Here is a 19,973-nt window from a genome sequence, read left to right on the forward strand (position 1 = left end):
ATTATTATAGAAATAAGCATTCTATTAACCCTAACTGATAAGGAGTCAAGAAAAAAAAAGCTAATTTTTTTCACTCTGACAGTCTCCAGGTTGAAAGCTAATTTCTTTTTTTTTTTTTTTTTTGAGATGGAGTCTCATTCTGTTTTCCAGGCTGGAGTTCGGCGGCACGATCTCAGCTCACTGCAACCTCCTCCTCCTTGGTTCAAGTGATTCTCCTGCCTCAGCCACCCAAGTAGCTGCTATTATAGGCACATGCCACCAGGTCCAGCTAATTTTTGTATTTTTAGTAGAGACGGGGTTTCACCAGTTGGCTAGGCTGGTCTCGGACTCCTGATCTCAGGTGATCCACCCCACTTGGCCTCCCTAAGTGCTGGGATTACAGGAGTGAGCCACCGTGCCTGGCCGAAAGCTAATCTTGAGTAACGCCAATATCCAGAATTTTTTTTTCTAGAACCTATGTTAACACCAAGAACGAGTCTTGTTATGGTAACAGGGCTGATTAAAACAGTGGTGTGCTAGACAGCCAATTGTTAAATAATGAGGAATTTTGCAAGATAGTTGATGTCACATTGGTGGATTGAAATTGGGCATGGTGGAAATATTTACACCATGCAAATTAGCATATTCTACCAAGAGCTGGTTGTTATACATTTATCAGCGTACCCCTGGGTACTCACATATTGGTAGAGTAAGTGGCTTCTTAAATTTGTGATTTTGAGAAGATAAACTGAGGGAGGTCTCTTACCTTCTTTAAAATAACAAGTTTTTCATAATAATCATAGACTGCTGTTAGAGGAATTGTATGCAGAAAATCTGTCTGATAATGAGCTATGACTTAGAAAAGTACAATAAATTGCACATAGTCTTGTGTAGTTTACAAAGCCCTCAACATGGTTGATGTCGTTTGATGTTTACAACAATCCTATAAAGCAAGTTTTATTATTATTTTACAAGTTTGGTAACTGAGGCTCAAATGGATTTGTTATCTTGTCCAAAGTTACACACCAATGGTGGAGCTGATAAATAAACTTAGGTCTTCTGTCTCTAACTTCTTTGTAATGTATCAGAGGAAAAAAATGTAATGTTTCTTCTACTATGTAATGTTTCAGAAGGAAAAATGCACTAAGTTTGGTATACAGCCTAATTGGTGACATGGTCTGGATCTGTGTCCCTGCCCAAATCTCATGCAGAATTGTAATCCCCAGTGCCAGAGGTGGGGCCTAGTGGGAGGTGATTGGATCATGAGGGCAGTTTCTCAACACCATTCCCCCTTGGCGCTATCATCACGATAGTGAGTTCTCATGAGATCTGATTGTTTAGAAGTGTGTGGCACCTCCCCTCTCTCTCTCTTGCTCCTGTTCTGGCCATGTAAGACATGCCTGCTCCCACTGTGCCTTCTGCCATAATTCAAAGTTTCCTGAGGACTCCCCAGAAGCTGAGCAGAAGCTGCTATGACTCCTGTACAGCCTGTGGAACCGTGAGCCTATTAAACCCCTTTTCATTATAAATTACCCAGTCTCAGGTATTTCTTTATAGCAATGTAAGAATGGACTAATGCAATTAGTTAGGAAATCGAAGTTCGAGGAGAGTGTAGAGCATGAGCTGCCGCTCCAACAATGGGTAATATGGTTCTAATCAACCAGGGAACCAAACAACAGAACCAGGTGTGTAAGTAGCAAACTGCCCAGTAGGAGAAACTGGAATATCAAAGGAAAGACTAGGAGGCCGGGCACGGTGGCTCACGCCTGTAATCCCAGCACTTTGGGAGGCCGAGGCGGGCGGATCACGAGGTCAGGAGATCGAGACCATCCTGGCTAACATGGTGAAACCCCGTCTCTACTAAAAATACAAAAAATTAACCGGGCGTAGTGGCGGGCGCCTGTAGTCCCAGCTACTCGGGAGGCTGAGGCAGGAGAATGGCGTGAACCCGGGAGGTGGAGCTTGCAGTGAGCTGAGATTGTGCCACTGCACTCCAGCCTGGGCGACAGAGCCAGACTCCGTCTCAAAAAAAAAAAAAAAAAAAAGACTAGGAATTGTGCCAAAGATAATGCTACCAATTAAGAAAAAAGAGAGAGAGAGAGTGAGCCAATTTTGTATTATCAGTTCAGCTCTAAGGAGTGGCATTCTTCTCAGGTGCTAGTTCAGATCTCTATAGGCCAGTGCCCAATCAGGAAAATAGAAACTACTTTAGGTATTTCAAACACAGGTGATTTAATGAAGGGATTTTTTAAAAATCAAAAATATTTTAAGAACTGAAAGATAAGATAGGGAAAAGTGATGTTTAGAAGTTAGTAATTGTGGGAAGCTGCTTCTACTCCTTACTTTGAAGATATTTAAAAAGCTAAGTAACTCTGCCCAAGGGTCACCTTAGCAATACATTTTCTTCTAGATAATTGGATACCTTGGGGAGGGACAGTAAGAAAAGTGAGTAAAAAAGTCAGGGGGAAATTATCCTAGGGACTTTATTCCAGTGTAGGTCCGTCCTTTGGACCCCTGATGTAGATGATTTGACCAAAGGGTGAGTTGGAATTAGCTCAGGTTCTGGAAGCAGAATTAAAGTGGAGTTAATTTCAGAACATTTAGATCTGACTATCTTCCAAAGGCAAAGGTACTTTTTGTTTCCTGTTCTTTATTTCCAGTAACTTTACCAAGCCAGTCATCATAATCCAATCTGAGGGCATGTAAGGCTCTTCAGTATGGGCTTCACAGTGATCTAGGAATCTACCGTTTGTAAAAGGACATGGAATTAAAGGTGAAAAAAATCTATGTACTTCCCCAGAGAGCAACAAAACCTCACTCTGAAAAGCATGTGGTCCAGGAGATTTTTGGAGGTTAAAGTAGTTGACTTTGCCCACATGAAGTAATGTAGAATCAATGTCACTAAAACTGTGTGTGTGTGTGTGTGTGTGTGTGTGTGTGTGTGTGTGTTGTGGGTGAAGCTGGTGGAGGCATAACGTATAAAACAAATATACCCACAGCACAACAACTACCTATTTTCTAATATATACATATACATACTTATAAGTATATTATATACATATTATATATTATCTGAATGCATATTATATATACGCATACATTTAAAATGTAGCTAGCTAAAAACTTACAGTGACACCCTTTATGACTGCCACATCCCATCTTGAATCCTGGTTCAGGCTAGCCCAATAGTATGGCAGCAGCCTCATGCCACATTAGAGAATCCAGAAAACATATAATCTACTCGCAGACAGTGGAAAGACATATGGGAAACCCATATTACTGAGACCACAATAAGGAGATCATAAAGGAGGAAAATATGTCTGAGGCAAGAAAAAGAGGGCAAGAATTAGAACTCTGGTGAGAGTGAAATGTCTATGTCATGCTAGGTCATTTCGAAATACATTTTGTTTTTGGGGAGCATGGATTTAGTAATCTACAAAAAATTCATTTTAGTCACGTACCTTGGGGTTGAGACCTGGCAAGGATTTAAGCTGATTCTCACAGTTTTACCTCAGATTCTCCTGGCTGTTAGAAGCCCCATCACTCTTATTTACATATAAAAGCTCTGTATAAAGTGAGGGAAGGCTTATAGAAGGGAAAAGCCAAGAAATAACTAAGAAGTCTTGGGACCTTAATATATTTCCAAGTTTCTGACTTCCTACCATCTCTTCCCATAAGTTCCCTGACACAGTGGGTATGACAATCTGCTCAAAGGAGAAATGACACGACACTCACCAAAAGGGAACAGAAGAAGGAAGCTGGCAGTTTCTTCCTCTCTTTCCACAACAAAATCACACCCCTTTATTGGAAGGTGGTCTAGTTGGTAGCATCACATCACCAGAAAAAAGGCCCTAGCTTCACCCTCAGCATGGAGCAGAACGACAGGAGAACTTCACTGACATTTGATAACCTTCACTTAGTTTATTGGCTTTGAGAAAAAACATGGTGTACCACATACACACACACCCACCTACACTCACACATGTTAATTAAAATATATTATGAGTCTAAAACCTCTCAGCAATTCCATTATCCCATTATCCCATTCTGGTCCTAGTCAGCATGTTGTGCTAGTAACAGCCTCCAAGCTGGCTACCCTTAGAGTCAAATCTCTTCATAGCAGCCAGAGTCTTCTTTAGATGTAAATTAGATTCTTTCAAGCTTCTACTTGAATCCTCTGTGGCTTTCCTTTACATTTCTCATTTGTAAAATGGACTTACAAAAATGCCAACTTACTGGGACTCTGAAAATTAAACGAGAGAAAACAGGCAAAGTACTTCCACAGTGCCTGGTATATATCGTAGACACTCCACAAATGTTCAATGGTACCACTGCTATTATTATATTTTTTTCAATGTGTAATGAGTTGATAGTTATCTTACACTTGTAATTCTTTTTCAATTACTAGTGACCATTCAGGGGATGTTGCTCAGGAGATTCATTAGCTATGGTTAAACACACAAGTTCATGCTATTACAGGAACATTGTATATTTTGGAGCAAAATACATATAGGGAGTGTCCACGTAAAAAGCGGCTTAATGTGCCATTACTTGCCTGTCCTTGCTTCTTTTGAGTTTAAGCTTATATTTGCTTGTTTTCTCTGACCCAAACACTTTAATTTAATAGTGTATTTCTCCTGATTAGAAGTCATATTGACCTTCTTGCATCTCAGTTTTGGCCTCTCTAGAAGACAAATGTGTTTCTCCTTGAGGTGCCCCTCCATAACCCTTGGTGTGAAATTCAGGAGTGTCACATTTAGGCCAGACTAACCCAAAGATACTCTCCAAATTTGGAGGGGAAAAAGAAACCCAATAATTTTCATGCAACGTGCCTAAGTAGACAAAGATAAACTGAACTTCCCCAACATATTTTCTATACTGTGCTTTAAAGAAATCAAGACAGTTTACAAAAATACATATAGCACAAGATAAAAATGAAAGGGAGTAGTATACAAGACAAGATTATACCACCAGAGTTGCTTAACTAAAATGCATGTTTTAAGATACATGGAATACGTTGAGATAGACTACAAAGTTGGCTCTGGGTTTCCTAGCAATCAGCACCATAAGGAAATAGAAATGTTAAATGATTTACGGCACCTGTAAGATTAAAACAAACCAGCTGTATAAAAGAAACATAATTCTTCCTGGTATTGTAACTTAAAATAAACTTGTTCTTTGGGTTCTCACATCGAAGATATGGTGTGATGGAGTAAATATCACCCTTAAAAATATTCCTACAGTAATTGCTATAATGAGTCTCATAGGACAGTTTCTTATATTGTCCCATAATGTAATCACTTAGTTATCCATAACAGGGCCTGGCACGGTGGCTCACACCTGTAATCCCAGCACACTGGGAGGCCGAGGCAGGTGGATCACCTCAGGTCAGGACTTCAGGACAAGCCTGTCCAACATGGCGACACCCCGTCTCTACTAAAAATACAAAAATTACTCAGGAGTGGTGGCACATGCAGGAGACGTGGTGGCACATGCACATGAGCCTGAGGCAGGAGGATTGCTTGAATCCGGGAGGCAGAGGTTGCAGTGAGCCAAAATTGTGCCATTAAACTCCAGCCTGGGCAACAAATACAAAACTCCATCTCAAAAAAAAAAAAAAAATTATCCATAACAGAAATCCACATTTTGGTAAGCAAGTTCTATGCAAGGTGTTTGTTGGGGCAGTGGAGGAGATACAAAATCATGTGGGCCAGATGTATCTAAATCAACGCATAAATTTGAGATATCCATAGAAATAGAAAGGCTGCATATTTTTTAGAAAATTCCCCCAAAATATTTTTTTCAAATGTTTTCAGTATTATTTGACAAGGCAGTTTAAAGTTACATTCTTAAATACCTCTTGCCAATTAATGGCAGACCCATTAATTAGACTCACAACCTTTTTATCAAAGCTAATCCTAACCAGGACATGTTAGAACAGACACTGTCTAATTTCAAACAGTGCAACTTCCTACTGAATCCCCAAGGAGAAAGTAGCTGAAAAGAGAACCTAGAGTTGTAAGCAGCTAAAGGTTGGAGAAGTTTACTAAAAATAATTATTAATAATCATTTGTGTAGATATGTGGCTGAAAGGATCACTTATGTAAGTGAGCCAGTTGTACACAAGTAAATATTGGTTATTTAGCTTAAAGAATCTGTCATTCTTTGGGACCTGACATTTTGCAATAAGAGTTGATTAAAGAGTATTCTGAGTACACACCACAGTAATTCTCTGACTGGTGCTGTTTCCTGTAAATGCTATAATCTTTGAAGTTGTGCTTTAAAAAGGCTTTCCTTCAGCCTGTCTCTTTTCATTGCTCTCCCATATACATACTTGCAGTTGCTCTAATTCAGTTTGGCATAAATCACTACTTTAGGATCTCTCTATCCTTTCTTTCCTCCTCCTTCTCTCTTTCCTTTATTCCTTTGTCTAAACAGGTTCAATCTGGAGACACCGTATTATAAGTCATCCCTAAGTCTGATAGTGTGTCCCAGGATCTCCTAACTCACCCCTTATTCCACATCATGAAAAGCAGGGTAAATACATGGACTTTGGAGTCAGAAATACCTGTATAGAAATTGTAGCTCTGTCATTTACTAGCTGAATGACCTGAACACTTTGCTTAAACTCTGAGTCTTACTTTTCTCATTTACAAAGAAAGAGAAAATGATACCTACCTATGGTGATTAAGAAATGTTTTCTAGAAAATGCCTGAAAGTCTTCAGTTGGGCACTCACTAGTTGTTAGTTTTATTTCATCCAATTTGCCATTACATAAGGCTGTGGGCAATAATGATAAAATTATTCTAAGAGCCAGATGTGGCATTTGTAGGTATTAAGTCTTATCTCAGCAACTATGGTTAGATTCAACCCCTTTTTAAAACCTAAAACCCTTCTATTTGACTTGGTGCTTGTGGTAGGCAAAATATGTCCTTTCCCCCAAAGATGTCCGCATCCTAATCCCCAGAAACTATGAATATATTATCTCACATGGCACAAGGGACTTTGCATTAAGATTAAATTAAGGATTTTGAGACAGGGAGATTATCCTGGATTATCCTTGTGGGCTCAATGTAATAATAGGATTCCTTCTAAGTGAAAGAGGGAAGTAACAGTGAGAGTCAGAGGTGTGATGATGGAAGCAGAATTCGAAGTGGTATGATACTGGCTCTGAAGGTGGAAACGGAATGTAGGAAACCTCTAGAAGCTGGAAAACACAAGCAAATGAATTCTCTCCTAGAGCCTCCAGAAGGAACACAGCCCTGCTAATGCCTGGATTTTGGTTCAGTGAGAACCATTTTGGACTTCTGACCTCTAGACCTGTAAGATAATAAATTTTTATTGTTCCAAGCCATTAAATTTATGGTAATTTGTTATAGCAGCAATAGGAAAGGAATATAGTACCATATGCTACTTTTCTCTCTTCCAAAGGCTCTGCTATATGAAGTCTGAAGCGTAAGGGCTAAAGATACTCATTGCAACTGAGTTTGGCTTGCTTCTGGAACTTTTCAGTCAACTGAACTAGGAAATATCTGTACGAAATACTGTGAGTTCATGATGATACTTGTAATTCAAATTTACAACTACAGGCGGTTTAGTTATTCTCTCTTTCAATGTATGTCAACGTCAAGAATAACAGAATTACAATATATTATAGTAACTCATTTTGCTTTATCTCACATCACGCAGATCACAGTATCAGAAAAAAGAGTATGAGCACCAACAATATGACTACCAAAAAGTCAAACAAGTTTTTGTAATTTTTTTGTCTTTATGATAAATCCCACTAGAGATATACAAGTTACAACATTTTAAAGTCATTTGGAATCATGATCGTTTAAAAATTACTTTATATGTACAGGATAAAATCAGCACTTTCCCTTTATTGGCCAGCCATAATCTTAATATGTGCTACATATTCTTTCTACTGCTTTGAACAATATTTTACTCTATTGAGTTTAATAATAATTAACATTTATTATCACTTAATCATTTACAATTGGGGTTTTTTGATATGTGGAAGTGAATTCTAAACTCAGCTTCTTTTTTGTAACCTTAATCATGACTCTGTAGAGTAGCCTGTTCAATGCCACTGACAGATTTCCAGTGAGATATTAATGTCTGATTTAAAGGCATGTAGGGGAAAGCTGAGGAATGCTGTTTTGGTTTGTAGTTCAAACACTTCACAACTGGATTCTCTTTAATATGTGAAAACCAGAACTGAGTTGATTAGGCAGCTTTTAAAATCAAGTGTTACCCCATCACTGAGTACCCAAATTGCTATAGTTACTTTATAACACATAATTCTTTCACTACAGACGACCAAGTTGATTTATCTTGGCTGATATGAATCAGCAATATCAGAGGAGCATAGACAGTATTGTAAAGGAAATGAGATAGAGGACTATATTGGATTTTATTATTATGAATATAAATTGACAGATATACACTAATAGATACTAAAGTAACAGTTCTAGAAAGCAAGCATTGGCATTTGGTTGAAATTTGCTGTCAGTTAGATCAGGTCACCGAAGCTGGCAGAACACAAAGCATTAAGTCACAGTCCAAAGGGTTAGGTCTGCAACTGGCAGAGTTTCAGCAAGAAGCTGAGGTAGGGCTGCCTGGTGACAGAAGGCAGCTGCGCTGAGATACAAAGCTTTGGTAGGGTGTAGCTAGCTTTGTCAATTAGGAGAACACAAACCTGAAGCTAGAGAGCCTCACAACAGTGAGACAGTCAAAGATTATGTTAGGGTGAAGCCAAAGAAGATAAACAGGGTCAAACTATAGCTTTGAATTTAAATGTTCACGTGGGCACAGAGCCAGATTATGAATAGAAAGAGTACTTTGTAGAAGAGAGGGAGAGAAAGAGGTGAGGAAAACCAAAAGCTAAGAATGAAAACCTGGTGATCAGGATTCTTCAATTGCAAACAAAAGAAATATACTCTGGGTAATGCAATCAAACAGAATTTAGTGAAAGGCAATTAGGGGAGTCACAGAATTGACAGAAGCTGGAAGACCTGGTCTAGGCAGAATCCAAAATGCTCCAGAGGCTGGCAAATAAGATCATAGCCATTATTCTGTGTCAGAAACTGTGTGGTCAGGTTGCCACTCTTGGGATGGAGTCCCTCCCATTCCAACCATTTTTAGTCTTCACGTTCCTCACCTCATAATTCAAACCTAGGTGTACTCCAGCCTGGGTGACAGAATGAGACCCTGTCTCAATAATAATAATAATAATTATTATTATTATAATTATAATAATTATTATTATAATTATAATAATAATTCAAATCTAGGGAGAGAGAATCCAATTGATATTGTTTCAGCAACATGTTCCCCATTACTCCTCCTCCCTTACTCCACACCTACAGGAAGGCACAGCCTCTGATCACTGAATAGAGTGAGATAGGAAAAGATTCATCAAAGGGAAATCTGAGTGCTACTAGGAAAGGGTAAATAGATGCTGGACAGCCAGTATACCATGAATGTCCATAAGTACTTGGTAAATAAAATTATGAAAGGGCCTGAAGCAAATTCAAATAATAATGTTTTGCTTCAGAACCACAATCTGGTTCCAAGTCTTAGACTCTTAAAGCTAGGAAACGACTTGGGATCTGATATTTTCAACTTCTGATTACTGCTCATGTTGGACTGGAAAACGCAGGTTCCTAGGGGTCATACTGATATTTAACAACAACCATTTATTTATTGCTTACTATATGTCAGACACTGTGATAAGTACATTGCAGATTATCATTCATTTAATCTTCCCGATATCAATATGGTACAGATACTATTGCCTCATTTTACAGATCAGCTGAGGTGTAGACTATTTAAAAAGCTTGCATAAGGAAGGAATATAGAAGGAAGCCAAAAAGTAGTATAATCCTAACTACAGCAGAAGTAGAATGAGAACTAAACAGAAGTGAGAATTTAAACTAAAGTGTCCTCTCACATCAATTTTAATTTCTGTTGACCCAGTGATCTTGTTCGGACAGATATGGCATTGATAGCACAATAAGCATAGGTGGGAGGATGAAGACATGTCAGGAATTTAGCAGTACTAGCTGGTGAAGAAAGAGATGACGTTAAGGCCAAGCATAACCAAGCATGACTGAGACTAAAGAAACATAATTAGAGAGGCTGATCCCCACAGGTAGGCCCTTGCTCACTGTCCAGAGAGTACATGAAGTTCAGACATGGCATAGACAAGCTGTGGCACCAATGCCGTCGTATTCAGCAGAAGGATATAGTAATCTAGTAAGCTTAGTCAGTGGGTGATGTTTGAAGAAGTTCAGTAGCTTGAGGGTAATCTATCATAACAGTATCCTGTCCAATGAACTAGGATCTAGTCAGAACAGGGACTAGTGAAAAATTTTCCAAACCAAGCTTAAACCTTCACATTAGATGAGAGCTTCGGAATTGATACAGTTCCAATTATGAAAGAAAAGCAAAGGAGAAGTCCAGTGCTATAGACTGGGAAAATATTAGGGATATAGGGAAGTGGCACAGCTTGAAGTCTACCTGTAATCCAGTACTCTTGCTTAGCATTCTACATCTTCAGAGGGCTGCATGGTTCCTATAGGTGGGGGCTGATGAGACATTTAGTCTTGCTCAGATTTGTTTCATGAGCCGGGAAGGACTCTTGAGGTAGAAATATGAAGATATAACTATGGGGAGCAAAAGAAGACAAGAAGAGGGAAAATGGAACAGGGACTAATTATTATGACTATCTCCAAACTTTAGATTGATATATTACTCAGAATTCAAGCTGTTCTTGAAACCATTACAAGAAAATCACAGCTTTAGCTAACTTCCATTTATCACAAAACAACATGCTTTGGATAGCCAAATTTACGTAAAAACTGCCAAAATTCAGGTCTGCTAATGGAAAAAAACAAAAATTAAATTCCCTAGCTAGAGATTTAGTCACTCTTTTTGGCAAGACACTTTTACATCTTTATGGTGTTTTAGCTTTTCCCTATGGAGCATTTTCTTTATGGAAGTTCTCTCTCTTAAGAATGTATTCTTTTCTCCATGAGGTTTTAACATGGTCTACAAGTTGTCTTCTCTTATTAATATCCTGTCTAGCCTTTACCTTTAATTTATAGATGATATACTCTCTGCATGGAAAATACTCCTTTGAGGAGTGCTGTGAACTGAATTTTGTCTCCCCAAAGTTCATATGCTGAATCCCCAACCCCAAATGTGATGGAATTTGTAGGGCCTTTGGCAGGTAATCGGGTTAGATGAGGTCATGAAGGTGGGGTCTTCTGTAGGATTAAGATGAAGAAGAGAGAGAGATCACCCTCTTTCTCCATGCCCACACATCGAGGAAAGGCCATGTGAGGACACAGGGAGAAGGTGCCAATCTGAAAGTCAGGAAGAAAGATCTCACCAGACTTTGACCATGCTGACATCCTGATCTCAGACTTCCAGCTTCCAGAACTGTGAGAAAATGAATTTGTATTGCTTAAGCTACTCAGTCTGCAATACTTTGTTATGGCAACCCGAGCTAAGACAAGGAATCCTGGAAATGTGATTTTATTAAACATTTCCGAAGATCAACATTATAACATGTAATAAAGCCTCTCAGAAAAGTTTTGTGATTATTGTACATTTATTTTCCCACCTACCAAATACTTCAAATCATCCTTCTAAGGATGGTATAAAACAGTGTCTTGACTTTTTCGAGCTGTACTCATGTAACAGTCTAAAATAAAGGTTGCTAAGCGATAGCTTCCCCAAAACCTGATCTAGCTGTTGTATGTGACTGGCTTTCTCCCACAATCCTTCTTGTCTCTCCCCTTGACTGTAGGCTTGACGGGGGAAGAAATTATTTTCCTCTTCATCGTAGTAAAATATGTTGCTCTACTCCCAGCCCCTGGCTATTGTTACAGTTCTCCATTTTGCATCCTTCCCCATTCTACTTCATTGTTTACTTCTTCCTAATTACATCTTTCTTCCAGGTACTTTTCCTTTAAAATAATGTTAAAAAATAAAGAATTAAGTATAATTTGGTGATGCCTCAGGCCTTATTCTGGCAACCAGTTAATCACCATGCCAGGTTTACCATTAAAGTTAAACAAAATATTTGAAAGAAGAAAATGAATGTTTTATCTGTTTTTATTTTGAAAAGTCTTAGTAAATATCTTAGTCTCATAATTTCCTGCTTAAAACCATAATCAAACTGTTTCATTTCCATCTTTCTTCCACTTTAAGTTTTACTGCTTACAAAGGAGAAAAAATGGCCAGCTTTACATTCCACAAACTCTACATACCATTCTCTGTCTCACACAAAGCATCTGCAGGACATGTAGAGAAAGCTTTTGTGAAAAGAGAATTTGATAAATGCAAGTTTCCAATGTACTATAAAACTTGTATCACATGACAACAGTATCACATGAATTTATGCAATAATCATAATGAAAAATATTAATAGAATATAAATACCTGAAGAGTGGCAATGCCAGGAAATGTGAGGTGACACAACAAATAAACTATTTGATTTGTAATATAGCAGATTGACAAGTATAATCTGGCTGCTTAGGTTGGAACATCATGCTCTAAGATAAAGAGTTTTGCTTGCAATGCCTGTGTCTTGGCTTTTCCTTCATTAATATAAGCTGTTTTCACATTGCCAATTTTTCATATATATACATACTTTTTTTTTTTTTTTTAGACTGAGTCTCACTCTGTCGCCCAGGCTAGAGTGGAGTGGCACTATCTCCACTTACTGCAACCTCCGCCTCCCAGATTCAAGCGATTCTCCTGCCTCAGCCTCGAGAGTAGCTGGGATTACACGTGCACACCACCACACCTGGCTAATTTTTGTATTTTTAGTAGAGATGCGGTTTTGCCATATTGGCCAGGCTGGTCTCGAACTCCTGACTTCAGGTGAACCACCCGCCTTGGCCTCCCAAACCAACTTTTCTTATAAGTTAATAGAATGACCTGAAAATCTAATTGCCTCCTACCTAGGTTACTTGCTTTTTTTTTTTTTTTTTTTTTGAGAAAAGATCCTACTATGTGGCCCAGGCTAGCCTTAGACTACTGGGAGATCCTCCTGCCTCAAGCCTCCCAAGTTGCTGGGACTACAGGCATTCACCACTACACCAGGCTTTGCCAATTTTAATCTATAGAAGCTTATAGGCCAAATTTTAACCAAAAGTCTTCCCTGCAGTGTTAAAAATGTAAACATTTATTCCCATCCATTTCTAATATAATTTAATAAATACTAGTCAAGTGAAACAGTGGGAGTGGAGAAGGAACAAAGAAATCTGTAACTGGTTGTGAGCAATTCGTTGTAAGTACCACCGTACTTAGACCAGCCCATTTTTAATTTAAAAATGTGTTTTGATCATATATTTATATACTTGACTTTCTCAACCATTTATGAAAACTTAGAAGGGTGGGTGTTCTTTATCAAAACTGAGTTTTTTGAGGTAGAGAGAATAAAATGGTTTGTTGGGAGTTGAGGACAATATTTAGAGTTTCCTGTGTTGCAGACACTTCTCTTCTATTGAGTGAGATGTTAACTTTGTTTCTTGTCTATTAGTGGGTCCTGGGAGAGATCAGAAATTCTGGGATATGTCATCTGCCTAGGCAAGTCATTCACAATTCTGAGCATGCATACATCTTAGCTGCTTTTGAGTCTCCTACAGAATGATGGTGTGGTAAGCATGGAGCAAAGCTCTTATCACTACCCTTCTAAGGCTGGTGATGCTAGTCACTTCTTAACTTCCAGTTTGGGGAAGAAAGTGAGAAGAGAGATTTAAAAAAAAAAAAGGCACTGTTGTATTACAAACCAAAATCAAAAACAGATTTCCATACTAACTACCCTTCCAAAGGTAACACATTAGCTATACCGTTAATCTAGCAAAGTAGGGAGGAAAATGAAGGGGTGCATTTGTTTCATTAGTCTTTTCGTTTTGAGAGGTAGACAGGAGAGATAGAGATACACAAGACTCAAGTTTCTTGATACAGTAAGTATATTAAGAATATAAACGGGTTTGATAAAATGAACATTTAAAAAACATGGCACCAGGCTGATTCTTCTTCCTGCACACCTTAATGCCTAACTTTTGAAAGGACTTGAGACATAAGAATCAGAATTAAAAAAAATTATAGTTTCCATGCCTTCATGGTGGATCAATTTCCATAGAAGTCTACCAAAATGACTTATCTCCATCCCAGGGAAGCAACTGCAAGAGGGAAAATGAAAGGAATGCAGTCTATGTAGGCAGAGTGGACTTAAGTGTGAGTCAGAAACACCGATTTCAGTTTGTGCGCTGCAACTTGGTAACTTGGGTGATGTTTGGCTTCTCAGAACTTTGGGAGGTGAATTTGAAAAACAGGTAATGCCACACTATATAGTTCAGAGGATTACCTCAGCTTACAAACAGCAAATGAGACGCAAATGTGAGCCATAATTCGTATTTCTAAGCAGTTGGAGCCCTGATATGGCACTGGGGTTACAAACAAGCGGGGAAAAATGTCAACCCAGTGATGTCATACTCCTAGGCCGGGCCCTAAGATTTTTTTGGAACCTGGCGGGCTGAGCACAACAGGGAAAGCCTCAGCACCCTGACTTGGCACAATGGTACCCTTAAGGCTCTTTGCTCACTCAGTTCTTAGTAGCTCTGCTAAAGCACGGTGGTGTTCTCTTCCAGTTCCCTGCGTAGACTTTGCTATGCTTCTCCGCCCACTGCTTCATCCAGAGAAACACTCATATCCACAACCACTCCCCACTTTCCCTCACGCACCGCTCTAGAAAGGCGGGGAGAGGGCGCGGCTTAGGCTTTATACACCTTGCCAGCCAATGACCGCGCCGTCTCCTTTCCGGTCGGCGATCCGACCAATCCAAGAAGGCTGGTGCAATCTTCGGCTCTACTCGGCTCTTTTCGCTGATGCGGACAGCTTGGGGGCCGCCGCCGCTAAACAGACGCTTTCCTTTTTAATTTTTTTTCCATGTGTTCACTTCCGGGTCCGGCGTCGATCCGGATGCCCGAGGCAGAAGGATGTTTGACCTCCGGATAAGCGAGGCGCTGCTGTGCATTCATTCCGGGCTGCATCGGTGGCGACAGCAGAGGCTCGGGCGGCGACTCTCCGGCCAGCGGCGGCGGTAGGAGGCACCAGCGGCAGTGCAGGGACCGAATCCGAGCAGCCCTGTGTTACCTCTCTCTCTCGCTCCTTCCCCCCTACCTCGCTCGCTCGCTCGCTCGCTCGCTCCCTGCGTGGCTCGCTTTCCTTCTCCGGCCGCCGGCGGGTGTGATGTGCCGCCGCCGCTGCCCCCGCCGGCGCTGACGGACGGGGGGCGCCGCCCGCGCCCGGGACCGACCCCGCTGCTCGCGGCCGCGCCTTTGAGGTAAAGCCCCCTGCGCGTAGGTGCTCTGCTGCCAGCCCCGGCCCGGCGGCTGCCTCGGCGCGGCCGCGGCGCCCTCCCTCCCTGGTGGGGCTGGGGTCCCGGGAGGGTGGGGTGGGGTGGGGTGCGGCGGGGGCGGCGCCGCAGGCGCGGGTGTCGGGGGAGGGGTGGGCGAGGACCAGGGCGGGTGGCCGGGAGGCGTGGGCCGGAGGGGGCCGCGGTCGGAGGCTGAGGGCGCGGAGGGCTAGGGGGCAGCGGGGGCCGCGGGTGGCGGGTCGGGCTGGGTGCAAAAGTTGCCGGAGTGGTGCGGCGCGACTGGGGCGGCGAGGGAGGTGGGCCAACTGGGCCGGCGGGGGCTTCCTTAGGAGAGATTGGGAGGTGGGGAGTGTCGCCCACGGTGCTCCTTGACTGTGTCCAGACAATTATCTTTGGAGTAGGGGCTTCAGGCAGGAAGGAGGCATGGATAGGCTGGGAGGAGGCGACGGGGGCCAGCGTTCAGTTCAGGGATAAACTTCCCGTTGGAGTGTTTAAGGGGTTGGGTGGGGGGACACAGGGATTTACCTGTTTCTTAGAGCTTTGACTAAGCTCAAAACTTAACCAAGACATTAGTCAAAGGTTAACAAAATTACTCTGATGGTTACTCTTATGGTGCCGGTTTGTTTGTTTATCCCACATGCAGGGGAAGTGACACTGAGAAGCATCGGGTCTCTTGGTCCACAGCCTCCACATTTCTTTTCAGCAGGATGAGGAGGGAGATGTGTGTCTACTCGTGGGGTGGGGGTAGTGAGGCCTGTGTCGTGGTCATTCCCCTTCTCCCACCTCATGTTTTAGGGAGGAAAAGTTCAGATGGGGGAGAGAGTGAGTGTGCCTGTGTGTGTGGGAGACAGCTACTGTTGATACACTGTGTGAATTACTTTTAACTCTTTTGTAGTAAGCACCCAGGCTGGTCAGTGGCCCCTTTTAAATCTTCTATTAAAATATTTACTTTAAATTAGAGAATTAAAAATGTGCTTATTTTTAATGAATTAAGAAAATAAGTCATTATTTTACTTTTTGCAATTACTTAGTCCGATTCAAATGACATTTGACCACAGATATAAGAGATGGCAAACTATATCTGAGATGGGATATAAAATGAAAACTATATACTTTTTAAAGATGTTTCTTTGAAGAATATTGGCTTTCCCCGTAAATTTAGAAGAAAAACATTATAGAAATTGTGAGAATAATGTGGAATTAGATGTGAAACTAGTTTAAGAAAATATTTTTCACCAAAAAAATCAGATCTGGTGTGTGACATTCTTAATTGCTTTCTTTTTTTTTTTGAGCTGTACTTAGTGTATTTTGTAATTATTTACAAGCTTTGCTCCAGTTGTATCTTAAGATAAATTGTCTTATTCTTTTGTATAGTTAACCTTTATAGTTGCACAAAAGATAAAAGATAAAAATTACCTTTATGGACATTGGAAGAAAGATGTTATCAAATACATTGTGTGGCTTTGACATACATTCTTAGCAGAATGTACAGACACTTCTGCTTTATGTGAACTGGCATTTCTGAATATGCATTAAATAGAAGTAGTTATTAGAATGGGGGACAGAAAGGTTAATTTTAATGTTGTTATGAATGACTTTTTTTGGGGATCTTGAGAAACGATTGTCTTTACTGATGATTTATTATAGTCATCCACCCCCTTCTGCCATTCATCAGCTTAAACATTAGTGTGTTATGTAATTATTGACATTTTCATCATTAGATTTAGCAAGCATTTACAATATATTAACAAAATCTTCAGTACATGAAAGGCATTTATTACTTCCTTGAAAATAAAGGACTGGAATTAGTGGAATCAAGGAATAGTTTAATTCAACCAGGACCACCTTTACTCTGTGGCAAGGATGGAACAGTGGGTAGAATATGAAGATGAATGAGACTCAGTACTGCCTTCAAGGGAGAAGCAGACATACACAGAGGTAATTCACAGATTCCTGTGGGTTTTGTTGGAGGTGTATTGGAAGCATGGGGTGTGTGTGTGTGAGATACTAATTTTTGACTGGGAAATTTTGAATGAATGTAGAGCTGGTAACACTCCATCTGGGCCTTAACATAGTTTAATAGGCAAAATGGGGACTGAGGGGGTGATGGTGGGGGTAGTTTTCTCGGTGAAGGGAACAGCCTGAGGAAAGGCACGTGATTGTGTTATAGGGCTTGTTGAACTGGACATAAGGCTGTTTTGCCAGGAGGTCTTTGTGGGAGAAGCTATGAAAGTAGGTGGAGATCAGGCCATGGAAGTTCAGCTTGTATTTAAAGATGAGTCAGTTTGAGGCATGAAGGTCCAAATGTACAGATTGTATGCTGACAGTAGGTAGACAAATAAGGATAGTAAGTTTAAGGAAACAAGTTATGACCAAATAGTCAATTTTCTATCATTGGCACTACTGAAGGAAAGCAGAAAAGTATATAATCCAAAACAGTCTATACATAGTTTTGTTAAATTTCTTTATTTGCATTTGAATGTGGGTGTGTCTGGTAATCTAGTAATTGGTTATACATGAAATCAATCCAGACTGTAAAAATGTGACTCAGGAAGAAATGAGAAGCTCTCCAGTTACTTCTCTGTGTCTCCTCTGATCCATCCTGTAATCCTCTCCATGCTGGGAGTAGACTTATTCTGGTATAGTTTATTGGTTCAGATGTTTTTCAGAATGGAACAAGCGGTTGTTTTGTTCCAAAGGGCTTCCCAAAAGGATGTATCAAATTAAATAGAAGGAATGCTGAAGTATTGAATAACAAAATATAGATCATTGAATAGTTATATTATTGTTAATAGTGAGATTTGCTGTGGACGAGATGAAATGTAAAGAATGTATATTTTCACAGAAAGTGGTTTTAATGAAGTAATTATAAAAGATTCTGTACGTGAAGAAAATTGATAGTAACAGGGATGATAAGATGAGAAATTTTCACAGTTTGGGATTAACGTGTGTGAGGTTTTTAAGTCATCTTAAATATTAGACGACCCTAAAATAATGTAACCCCACACTTAATCATTATCAAAGGAGTGCTTAGAAAAAAAAATCAGTTTATAAATGCAAGTAAAATCATGTTACAGGGAAAATTGTTTGAAGTTTTTTTTCTTCTCCTAATTATTCCCCTCTTAGCTTCCCTAATTATTCCCCTCTTAGTATTCAAAAAGGACTTATAACTGAATTTGTGTTCCCTTCAACCTCCCAGTAACAACAATACCTCCTATAATTTATTAAGTGCCTACTTTGTATAGAGGCCATAAATGATACTATTAAGACAACTCTATGAGTTAGGTGGTGTAACCTCATTTTTGAGAGCAGGAAACAGTCTTCTAGAGTTTAAATAATGTGTTGAAGATATATCTTGGAAGTAGCAGAGTGCATATTTGAGTCAGTTTTTTTTTTCTGACTTCAAAGTCTTAAGCCACCAATGATCTATTTTTTCTTATCTTCCATCTTCATCCTTTTTTTGGTCTTTTCTCAAGCGGTTGGCAATTCGTGGTATTAATTGATAGTATGTGTCTGAGTGTTGGTTCTTTATGATGTAATTTCTTCAGAAGCGGCAGTTTTGAGGTATCTGTCTTTAATTGTGGGATCCTGTAGGTGCAGACAGTATGGTTCTGGTAATTTAAGGTACCTCAGAGCATCACCTTTTGCTGATCTGCAGGACAGAACTGTGCTTGGATTCTTAATGTGTAGAAATCAAATGTGCCTTAATAATGTGAAATGATTTTCAAGGGCATCTGAACTGCTCAGGAAATATGGAATGGGAGATAAATGTAGAAATGTATAACTTTTAGCGACATGGTGGAGGCTGCTGTTAGACATTTTTTCTTCTTTTTTTTAAGCTCCCTCTGAAAGCTGAGATTTAGCAACTATAAATGTTTGGGCTTCCCTTCTGTTATGAAACCTAAGGAAAGTATGTGTTTATTTGTTGTTAGACCATAGTGATTGGTTATACTCTCTCCTGCCACTTTGTGCTTATCATCTTAGTTATAAGAAATAACTCTTACCAATGAATTGAAGTGTTTATGTATTGGGGAGATAAGACGCACTTTTTTGGTCGCTTTGTTTACCAATGATATATTACATAGTTGTAATTTATTGAAAATTTATGAGTAAGTTATGTCCACATGGCTAAATCATGTCCGCATTTTTCATAACTTTTCAATGGAATGAGAGATGGTCTCATGATACTATTTTTCTTAAATACAAAGTTTAATGTTTTTTTCTCTAGGTTAGTAATGTGAGGTTGAAGTTGTATTCAAATTTATTACATTTATTTAGATCACTTTGTGTTACCTGGAAGTACTTTCTTCAGTTGATAGCTACATTTGGAAAAAAAGGGAAGAGAGTTACCCTGTTATTCTGCCATTATATTCTTCATCAAAATGGAGGAAATTCATATGAAGTGCCAAGGACTATGTGATGCCTGTGTAAATCTTCTGTCCTTCATTTCAGAAGTTGCCGATAAGAATTTTAGAGCGTGGATTGGTGGGTAGACAAGCAAAGACTCTCGGGAACACCCTATTACAGGAAAATCTCTCATACCTGACCTCTGCTTAACCCACTCGTGAGATTAAATGATAGTCTTCATTCTCTC

The 19,973-nt window shown here is 39.9% G+C and overlaps 1 protein-coding gene and 1 pseudogene across 20 annotated transcripts in view; one reads left to right on the plus strand and one right to left on the minus strand.

Annotated features, from left to right (window-relative positions):
- LOC129533558 (high mobility group protein B3-like) overlaps nucleotides 1–15,041 on the minus strand; it is a 43,855-nt pseudogene extending 28,814 nt beyond the window's left edge.
- CSNK1G3 (casein kinase 1 gamma 3) overlaps nucleotides 14,844–19,973 on the plus strand; it is a 105,996-nt gene continuing 100,866 nt past the window's right edge. For 2 of the 20 annotated variants that reach the window (XM_063706730.1, XM_055387438.2), the window contains exons 1-2: nucleotides 14,871–15,346; nucleotides 17,177–17,317. The gene's annotated coding sequence lies outside the window, so the exon portion shown is untranslated. Of the gene's footprint in view, nucleotides 15,347–17,176; nucleotides 17,318–19,973 lie in introns of those variants that run through there. The other 18 variants (XM_055387433.2, XM_055387434.2, XM_055387435.2 and 15 more) reach the window with 17 other exon arrangements.

Source organism: Gorilla gorilla, chromosome 4 (genome assembly GCF_029281585.2).
Source record: "Gorilla gorilla gorilla isolate KB3781 chromosome 4, NHGRI_mGorGor1-v2.1_pri, whole genome shotgun sequence".
Classification (NCBI taxonomy): domain Eukaryota; kingdom Metazoa; phylum Chordata; class Mammalia; order Primates; family Hominidae; genus Gorilla; species Gorilla gorilla.